Consider the following 10,495-nt stretch of genomic DNA (forward strand, 5'->3'; position numbering starts at 1 on the left):
ATTAAATCTCCATACAACGTCATTATACCATTGTTTACCCGAAAAACGGATAGGAGTAGAATTTGTACGTAGTTCTAAGGATATGTGGTATAGCTTAATACAAATCGTAAGGATAATAGAAATATCAAATATGGATTGCAAAGGATGTAAAATAAACGAGGTTGGAAAGAAGTTGATTTTTAGGACTAAGCAAAATGAATCAATTAAGGAAGCTTAAAATAATAATTCTTCAATATAGGAGTATATGGTGCTTGAATTACAATGTAGGCAAAAAACTGTCTTCTACAGAAATGTAGCCATCCTCTTTATAGTGGAGGATCCTACTTTAGATATACTTAAAAATATATAGTGGAGAACCCATGATAAATTAGCTTTTCCCTAATTTTCGCCAAGATTCTCTCCCTCAGTGTGTTTGCAACGGCTCTTGTCTGTGAGCTCGAGCTCGATCGGCCTCGGTGCTGGTCGATATTGCTTCTAGAACTCGATATGGATTCGGGATCAGGTGATGATTCGGACTCGGTCCCGGTTGGCCTCTGCCCCTTAAGCTCGAAATCATCTCATCATAGTTCGATTCGGACCCGAACTCTATAATGACTTCGAACTCGGTGTTTGACCTATACCTGAAATCTGAAGCTCATTTGTACCATCTTTGAAAGCCATCTCGATATTACGAAGTCTTTCTTCGATCATTATGTTTCGACCTCAATCAATCGTACGAAGGCCAAAATCTATTTCGACCGTATACAGATAGTCCCCCCGTTTCTCGGGAAGAATGTGATGAGAAACGATATGATTTCTCAATGGCTCGATTGGACAATAAGCTGACATTCACGTTGGGCTCGATCATGACGCATGTGATAGTTGTCCCGTCGATTTAGTTTTTCAAGGCATTTAATGCATGTCAGATGGTGGTCGGCCACCGCTGATACTGAACCGCCATTGCTTTAATCTATAAATATCCCTTCCTTTTACCATTTACCACTTTTACATCTTCAATCTTCTAAATTTCCCAAGTTCTTTTTCATATCCTCTGAGTTTATTCGCAAATCTATGATTCCTCTTTGCAAAATTCCTCTTCTAAACCACCAAATCTTTGTCACATTCTTTAAATCCAAAAATGGTGAAGACATCAAAAACCGTCTTCCAAAAAGAAAAAACTTCTTCTTCTCAATATGCCGCCGACAAAACACCGATGGATCCACGGCTTGAGGAGTGCGTTCCGGCAGCGTGTGTTCTAACTTCTGATTTCAAACTTGATAAAGGTTCGCCGGTCCCTGGCCGATGTGAGCCCGTATCGAAATATATTTGTTCGATAACCGGGGGGTACATCGAGCAGATACAAAAAGATTGTAACTGGGGGAACAAAGAAGTGGTAGTGCCGTCTCCTGAAGAGGATATTACTACTCACGTGAAAGGGTTTTTAAGTGTGTATACTTACCCTTTCACGTTAGGTCCCCTCGACCCTGTTATCATAGATTTTTGTCGTAAATACCTAATAACCCTATGCCATATCCATCCTTCTTTTTGGTGGATCGTTATTTTGATCCGATATTTTGTGAACAAAATCGAGGGGATACCTTTCACCCTCGATCATCTCTTCTGATTGTACCGTCCTTGCCTTTTTCAAGGAAGATTAATAACACTTCAGCATCGAGCTACCAAGGCTCTGTTCTCGAGCTTAGACGAGGATAGGGACTGAGGCTGGATGGGCAGGTTCGTTCGAGTAAGGACTTCGGACCTGATTCCGACTGAAAAGATGCCTTTTCTCGAGGAGTGAAAAATGAAGTGTAAGTGTAATTCTAGCTGTTATCTCCTACTATTTTGTCCTTTCATTTCTTTTCTCACCAATATCTCCCTTTTGTGATACAGCGATTCCCTGGATGCCCGGCGCAGTTCCCGATCTCAAGAACTGGGTACGGGATCTGGTTTCGACCTCCGCATATGCCGAGCGCTCATGGTGTGACTTTTCAAAGGGCTGATGGGAGGCCAAAAACCATGGTAAGCCCTTTTCTCGTATTTTTTGGTAGTTCGAACAAAATGCTTTCCATACACTTTAATAAAATTTTCCGTATGTAGGTGTGGGCAAAGATGCGGTTTTGAGGCCCTCGTCCATCGAGGAAGAGGCTTTGGCCTCTGTCCCAAAGCCGGTGAAAGATAATAAGAGGAAAAGAGCCTCCGTTCCCGAAGATCCAAAACCGAAGAAGAGGACGGCTCGTAAGTCGAATAAGAACACCATTCCTTTCACCGTAGAATCACTTTTGCGTCTAAGGGATGAAGACGAAGAAGAAGAAGAAAATGACGGGTTCGCGCTGGCGGCCCGAACGAAGAAGACCACCAACGTTCCCCAGGTAGCTGGGTCGATGGTGGTTCATAAGGCTCCGCCTCGAACTGAAGATATATCGGAGGAAGGTTCGGGCAGAGTCCCCGAGTTGATGGAGATCGAATATGCTTCCCATCAAAGCCAACGGACGGGGGATATGTCTGAGGGGGCTCTCCCTGAATCTCTTCGAACCGAAGAGAATGCTCTAAGTGATTCACTTGGGGAAGTAGCAATCGAAGACTCGCCCACCTTCCCTGCTTTTTCTGCAAGGGCAATTCGGGAAGCCCAAGCTTTGGGGGCCCTCGAACTAGACATGCCTCATGATGGAGAGGATCCTTTTTGTGACCTGTTTACCGGTGTTGAGGATGCTACCGGTACAAGTGACGTATCGGATCATTTTTACGGAGTGCAGCAGGCTTTGAATCAGGTACGCCTTAAATTATTTTGTTGGCATTACCTTTATGCTTGCTTTTCTTTTCTAACTTCATTTCTTCTTTCTTTGCAAGCCACGACAGTTCACCGAGAAGCATGTTCTCGGTCCTGAACCAAGCTGTGTCAATATGAGGCCGATCATCAATGGGTTACGGAGGAGAGGAACTCCCTTAAACTCCTCTTAGGGCAAAGGGGAGAGAAAATAAAAGACCTACGAGCTGAGTTGGACAAGGCTCACCAAGATCAGACCGATCAATTCGAGCAGGTAATGATACTTTTAAAAGCCTATGGGCTCGATACCGGAACGATGGCTAATTTTTCGGTCTCACAGCTGCAGCAGAAAATTGAGATGATTGGAAAACTCCGTGAGGAGGTCGATGTGATAAAAGCGGAGTCTTTGAAGTGGAAAGAAGGTATGGACTGTTTTGCTGCAGAGAAAGAAGCTGCTCGAGCCCAATTATTATCGGCCAAAAACCAACTTCAAAGTATGAAGGAGAAAGGCTCGGTTCAAGCAAGAAGAATAAAGGAGCTCGAGGCTCGGTTGGCCTCTGAACTTGCCAAGGCCGAATCTGACGCTGAAAAGGCAAAGGCCGATGCGGATGCACTCGTGGCCGTCTATCGGGCCGATGCTGAAGCTGCCTAGGTCCAAGCAAGAGAGGCAATCGAGACCGTCCATGCTCGAGGTTTCGACCTCGCTGAAGAGATAAAAAGGGCCAAAGAACTCGAAGCCCATGATGAAGCCTTAGCTTTCGATGATGACGATGATGATGATGATGGGAGTAAGAGCGGGTCCGATAATGGGGGGAGCCCGGTGGAGAAGAGACCGCTCCCGGAGATAGCCAAGAAACATAGCCCTTAGTTTCTATGTTGCAATCAATCATGTAAACAATCTTGTATATATATATAAATATCTTTTTATTTTACCGACTTGCTTCTATTTTGTTTCCTGCCTTGTGAAGATTTTATTCATGCCTTATGAATGTTTTCATCAGCATTTAGGCAATTTGATCGAATTTGGACTTCGTAGCCTTTATAACCGAGTGAATGCTTACTCAAGCTTGAAATAAGGTAGCCCATAGGCTTAGTAGTCGAGTTGTGTGATTGTTTGAACTTGAAGTATGATGTAGTCCTTAGGCTTATTAGTTGAGTGAGTGATTCGAACTCGAAGTAATATAGCCCGTAGGCGTAATAGTCGAGTGAGTGCTTGCTCGAACTCGAAATAAAAATAGCCCGTAGGCTTAGTAGTCGAGTGAATGATTTGAACTTTGAAAGTAATGTAGCTCGTAGGCGTAATGGTCGTGTGAGGTCTTGCTCGAACTAAGAATAAGAATAGCCCGTTGGCATATTAGTCGAGTGAATGTTTCGAACTCGAAGCAATGTGGCCCGTAGGCATAATGGTCGAGTGAGTGCTTGTTCGAACTCAGAATAAGAATAGCCCGTAGGCGTATTAGTCGAGTGAATGTTTCGAAACTCGAAGTAATGTAGCCCGTAGGCGTAATGGTCGAGTGCGGGCTTGCTTGAACTCGGAATAAGAATAACCCATTGGCTTATTAGTCGAGTGAATGTTTCGAACTAGAACTAATGTAGCATGTAGGCGTAATGGTCGAGTGAGTGCTTGCTCGAAGTCAGAATAAGAATAGCCCGTAGTCTTACTAGTCGAGTGAATGTTTCGAACTCGAAGTAATGTAGCCCGTAGGCGTAATGGTCGAGTGAGTGCTTGCTCGAACTCAGAAGAATAATAGCCCATAGGCTTATTAGTCGAGTGAATCTTTCGAACTCGAAGTAATGTAGCCCGTAGGCGTAATGGTCGAGTGAGGGCTTGATCGAACTCGGAATAAGAATAGCATGTTGGCATATTAGTCGAGTGAATGTTTCAAACTCGAAGTAATGTAGCCCGTAGGTGTAATGGTCGAGTGAGTGCTTGCTCGAACTCGGAATAAGAATAGCCCGTAGGCTTATTAGTTGAGTGAATGTTTCGAACTCGAAGTAATGTAGCCCTTAGGCATAATGGTCGAGTGAGTGCTTGCTCGAACTCGGAATAAGAATAGCCCGTAGGCTTATTAGTCGAGTGAATGTTTCGAACTAGAAGTAATGTAGCCCGTAGGCATAATAGTCAAGTGAGTGCTTGCTCGAACTCAATCATGTTTGCAAAATAAATCTTGAGATAGAGGAATTTTTCTTAGATATAAGATAACAGTAAAGAAGAGAACTTTCTTTGCAAGTCATTATACATGTGTTCATGTTTTGCGTCAGGGCTCGGGCCAACTACATGAGCATGGTTCGTCTTGACCATTTGGCTCTTACAACTTTTCCTATTGGAACCTTGTTGTTACGAAATAACTCAGGGCTCGAGCCAACTATATGAGCATGGTTCGTTTTGACCTTTTGGCTCTTACAACCTTTCCTATTGGAACCCTGGTGTTATGAAATAACTTTCTTGCATCAGAACTTGATATATTTGAGGGCTAATGCCCCCCAAGTATTCGAGGTAGATTGTAAAGAGGCCTCGGATACTGTCGAATTATTTCTAAGTATAGCACGATAATTGGTTGCCTCATTAAAAACCTTAACGAAAAACCCATTTGGGATAAAACCGGTCTAAGGGAAAAAGAGTGCAACGTGTGCTTTCAGACCTAGGGCTTTGTATTAAAGGATCCATCCTAGCTCTTGATCGGACTCCTGCAGGGATTAGTTTCGAAACGTAAATGAATATGGGAGGGTTGTACCTTAGCAGTAGTATCATTTTAGGTGCGATATGTTCCAATTGCTTGATAGTTGTTTGCCGTTTATCATACCGAGCTTGTATGATCCTTTTTCGATGTTTTCGAGAACCTGATACGGTCCTTCCCAGTTCGGTCCTAGTTTTCCTTCTTTTGGATTTCGGGTACTGAGGGTGACTTTCCTTAGCACTAAGTCCCCAAGTTTAAAATGGCGAAGCTTGGTTCTTCGATTAAAGTATCTTTCGATTCACCAATTTTGGAAGGCCAATTGAACGAGAGCAGCTTCTCGTTTTTCATCCGATAATTCAAGGCTAGTGTTAATAGCCTCGTTATTTGACTCTTCTATTGTATATCAAAACCTGGCACTAGGTTCCCCAACTTCGACTGGAATCAAGGCTTCGGAGCCATATCTAAGGAGAACGGGGTTGCCCCCGTACTAGATTTTGATGTTGTTCGATATGCCCAAAGGACTTCGGGTAGGATTTCTCTCCATTTTCCTTTAGCATCGTTCAGCCTCTTCTTTATGTTTTAAATGATAGTTTTGTTCGTTGATTCAGCCTGTCCGTTCCCACTGGGGTGATACAGTATTGATAATATCCTTTTTATTTTGTGGTCTTCGAAGAATTTCGTCACTTTGCTGCCGACAAACTGTTTCCCATTATCACATAATATTTCGGTAGGTATTCCGAATCGATATACGATATGATCCTAGATAAAATCTATAACCTCTTTCTCTTTTACTTTCACGAATGCCTGTGCTTCAACCCATTTAGAGAAATAGTTAGTCATAAATAAAATGAACTTAGCTTTACCTGGGGCAGATGGCAGAGGGCCGACGATATCCATTCCCCATTTCATGAATGGCCATGAGGATAGGACTGAGTGAAGTTGCTCTCCAAACTGATGGATCATTGGTGCAAACCTTTGACATTTGTCACATTTTCGAACAAACCCCTTTGCATCTTTGCCCATATCGATCCAATAATACCCTACCCTGATTAATTTTTGGACTAATGAATCGGCACCGGAGTGATTTCCACAAGTGCCCTCATGCACCTCACGTAGGATGTAATCGGTGTCTCCTGAACCTAAGCATACTGCCAATGGTCCATCGAATGTCTTTTGGTATAGCGTTCCATCTGCAGTCAATGTGAATCGAGCAGCTTTGGTTTGTAGGGCCCTCAAACTTTTAGGGTCCGATGGGAGCTTTCCATTCTTTAAGTATTCAATATACTTATTCTTCCAATCCCAGGTTAAGCTAGTAGAATTTATCTCAGCATGACCTTTTTCGATCACGGATCTCGAGAGTTGAACGACAGTCCCCGAGCTTATCTCGCCTTCCTTGACCGATGATCCCAAATTTGCAAGTGCATCAGCCTTACTGTTTTGCTCTCGTGGAACATGCTGTAAAGTCCATTCTTTGAAATGGTGCAAAGTGACCTGCAGTTTGTCTAAATACCTTTGCATTCTATCTTCTCGAATTTCAAATGTTTTGTTTACTTGATTTACCACCAGCAAAGAGTCACACTTGGCTTCAATGACTTCTGCTCCTAAGCTTTTAGCTAGCTCGAGACCTGCAATCATGGCCTCATACTCGGCCTCGTTGTTAGTCAATCTAGTAGTTTTGATAGATTGCCTAATAGTGCTACCCGTGGGTGGATTTAAAATGATGCCTAGCCCGGACCCCTTCACGTTCGAAGCCCTGTCCGTAAAAAGGGTCCATACCCCCGATGACGTACCCGATTTCAATAAGAGTTCTTTTTCGACTTCGGGTACGAGGGTCGATGTAAAATCGGCCACGAAGTCTGCTAAAATTTGAGACTTGATGGCCGTACGTGGTTGATATTCGATATCTTACCCACTGAGTTTGCCGGACCATTTGGCCAATCGGCCTGATAGTTCGGGCTTGTGCAAAATATTACGATGCGGGTAAGTGGTTAATACGCATATATGGTGATATTGAAAGTACGGTCTTAACTTTCTAGAGGCGCTTATCAGTGCAATTGCCAATTTTTCTAGGTGCGGATATCTAGTTTCTGCTTCTCCTAAGGTTTGACTTACATAATAAACGGGAAATTACGTACCTTGCTCTTCTCGAACTAGGACACCGCTTACCGCGATTTTCGATACTTCCAAGTACAAGCACAGTGTTTCGTTTGTTTTTGGAGTATGAAGCAGTGGTGGGCTCGATAGATATCGTTTTAATTCCTCTAATGCCTGTTGGCATTCCGGGGTCCAAGCGAAATCGTTCTTCTTTTTGAGTAGAGAGAAATATTTGTGACTTCAATCTGACGACCTTGAAATGAATCGGCCTAAGGCTGCAATCCGTCCCGTTAGCCTCTGTACGACATTCATGTTGTCCACGATGGCGATGTCTTCGATGGCCTTGATTTTATCGGGGTTAATCGCGATCCCCCGATTTGACACCATGAAGCCGAGGAACTTTCCTGAACTGACCCCGAAAGCACATTTCTCGGGGTTGAGCTTCATGTTGTATTTCCTTAAAATCTCGAATGTTTCCTGCAAATGGTTCTAATGGTCCTCTGCGCGCAGGGACTTAACTAGCATGTCATCAATATAAACTTCCATTGACTTACCTATTTGTTCCTCGAACATTTTATTTACCAGGCATTGGTAAGTAGCTCCTGCATTTTTTAGCCCGAAGGGCATCACATTATAACAATATGTTCCATATTTGGTGACAAATGAAGTCTTTTCCTGGTCTTCCGGGTTCATTTGGATTTGATTATATCCGGAATAGGCATCGAGAAAGGTAAGGATCTCGTGGCCGGCTGTGGGATCAATCATGCGATCGATGTTGGGCAGCGGAAAGGAATCTTTGGGGCATTCTTTGTTCAAATCCTTATAATCTACACACATTCTAAGTTTGTTCCCTTTTTTAGGCACTACAACTACATTGGCTGACAATTGAGGATATTTCACCTCCCGAATGGACTCTATCTTGAGAAGTTTGGTTACCTCTTCCTTTATGAATGTGTGCTTTACCTCGGACTGGGGTCTTCTCTTTTGCTTCATCAGTTTGAACCTAGGGTCCAAGCTTAGCCGATGCGTCGTTATAACCGGTGGGATCCCTTTTATATCTAAATGGGTCCAGGCAAAATAATCTACGTTATCGATAAGAAATTGAATAAGTTTTTTCCTGAGTTCGGGGGTCAACCCCGTTCCTAGGTATACCTTCCGTTCGGGCCAGTCCTCGACGGCAAACATTTCTCTTACGGCCGGTTGTTCTCCGTACACTATTTTGACTCCCCTTGATGTTGGGAATTTGAGGACCTGGTGTAGGGTCGAAGGTACAACTCTCATGTTGTGGATCCATGGCCTTCCAAAAAAGGCGTTGTACATCATGTCTCCTTCGATTACGTGGAACTTCATTTCTTGGATGGTCTCGGACATGTTTATCGGTAGAACTATCTCGCCTTTGGTAGTTTCACATGCCATATTGAATCCGTTTAGAACCAGGGTTGCAGGAACTACCTGGTCCTGTAAACCAAGCTATTCTACGACCTTCAATCTAATGATGTTGGCTGAGCTACCTGGATCAATTAACACATGCTTAACTTTAGTATTATTCAAAAGTACGGATATTACCAATGCATCGTTATGAGGTTGTATGACTTCTTCTGCAACTTCATCATTGATGAACAAAGTTCCTATGGGTGTGTAATCATGAGTTTGAGATCGCTTTTCTCTCACAATCGATGTCTTAGTGCGTTTAAGCACCGGTCCCTGAGGGGTATCGGCGCCGCCGATGATCATGTGAATGACGTGCTGTGGTTCTTCTTGTTCGTTTTGCTTGCCGAAATCCCTGTTTATAAAATGGTTCTTCGCCCTATCGCTTAAAAAATCTTGAATGTGCCCTTTGTTGAATAAACGGGCTACCTCCTCTCTTAGTTGCCTGCAATCTTCCGTTTTGTGGCCATGGGTGCCACGATATTCGCACATTTGATTGGGATTCCTCTGGGCAGGATCGGTCTGCATGGGTTGAGGCCATTTAGTGTCTTTGATGCATCTGATAGCCGACACGATGGCGAATGCATCAATGCTGAAGTTATACTCCGATAACCGAGGCGCTTCCCTAGATCCGGTAGGCCTGTCAAACCTACTTCTGTTCATCAGTCCCCGGGACCCTTGACCTCGATCACTTCTTTTGTTATTTTGTCCGGGATTATGTCTCGATTCACCGATTCTGTGGTTTCCGTTATAAGGTCGGTATCTATCCCTGATCGGACCTTGTTCTCGATTAATATCCCTTCGAGCAGCAGGTTCAGACCCCAACTGATCATCTTCGACCCTAATTTTTGATTGGTACCGATTGTGCACGTTGGCCCACGTGATGGCTGGGTATTCGATCAGGTTATGTTTCAACCGCCGTGAAGTCGTCGAACTTCGTTCGTTCAAGCCTTGAGTGAAAGCTTGAACAGCCCAATCGTCTGTGACTGGTGGCAGATCCATTCATTCCATTGGAAAATGAGATACGAACTCCCTCATATCTCGTTATCATTTTGTCTTACCTTGAAAAGGTCCGATTTTCTTGTTGCAATTTTTATGGTGCCGGCGTGTGCTTTTACAATAGAATCTGCTAACATGGCAAATGAGTCGATGGAATTCGGTGGTAGGTTGTGATACCAAATCATTGCTCCCTTCGAGAGGGTCTCTCCGAATTTTTTTAACAACAAAGATTCGATTTCATCGTCTTCCAAATCATTGCCCTTGATGGCACATGTGTAAGAAGTGACGTGTTCGTTGGGGTCGGTCGTTCCGTTATATTTTGAAATTTCGGGCATACGAAAATTTTTGGGGATCGGTTTTGGGGCTGCACTCGAGGGAAAAGGTTTTTGCACGAATTCTTTGGAATCCAGCCCTTTTATCATTGATGGAGCTCCCGGGATCTGATCGACCCTGGAGTTAAATGTTTCTACTTTTTTATCGTTGGCTTCGATTCGCTTTGTGAGCTCCTCGAGTATTTTAGCAATTTCGGGAGTAGTCCCCGATACTTGCTCAT

This window comes from Nicotiana tabacum, chromosome 12 (assembly GCF_000715075.1).
Source record: "Nicotiana tabacum cultivar K326 chromosome 12, ASM71507v2, whole genome shotgun sequence".
Classification (NCBI taxonomy): Eukaryota; Viridiplantae; Streptophyta; class Magnoliopsida; order Solanales; family Solanaceae; genus Nicotiana; species Nicotiana tabacum.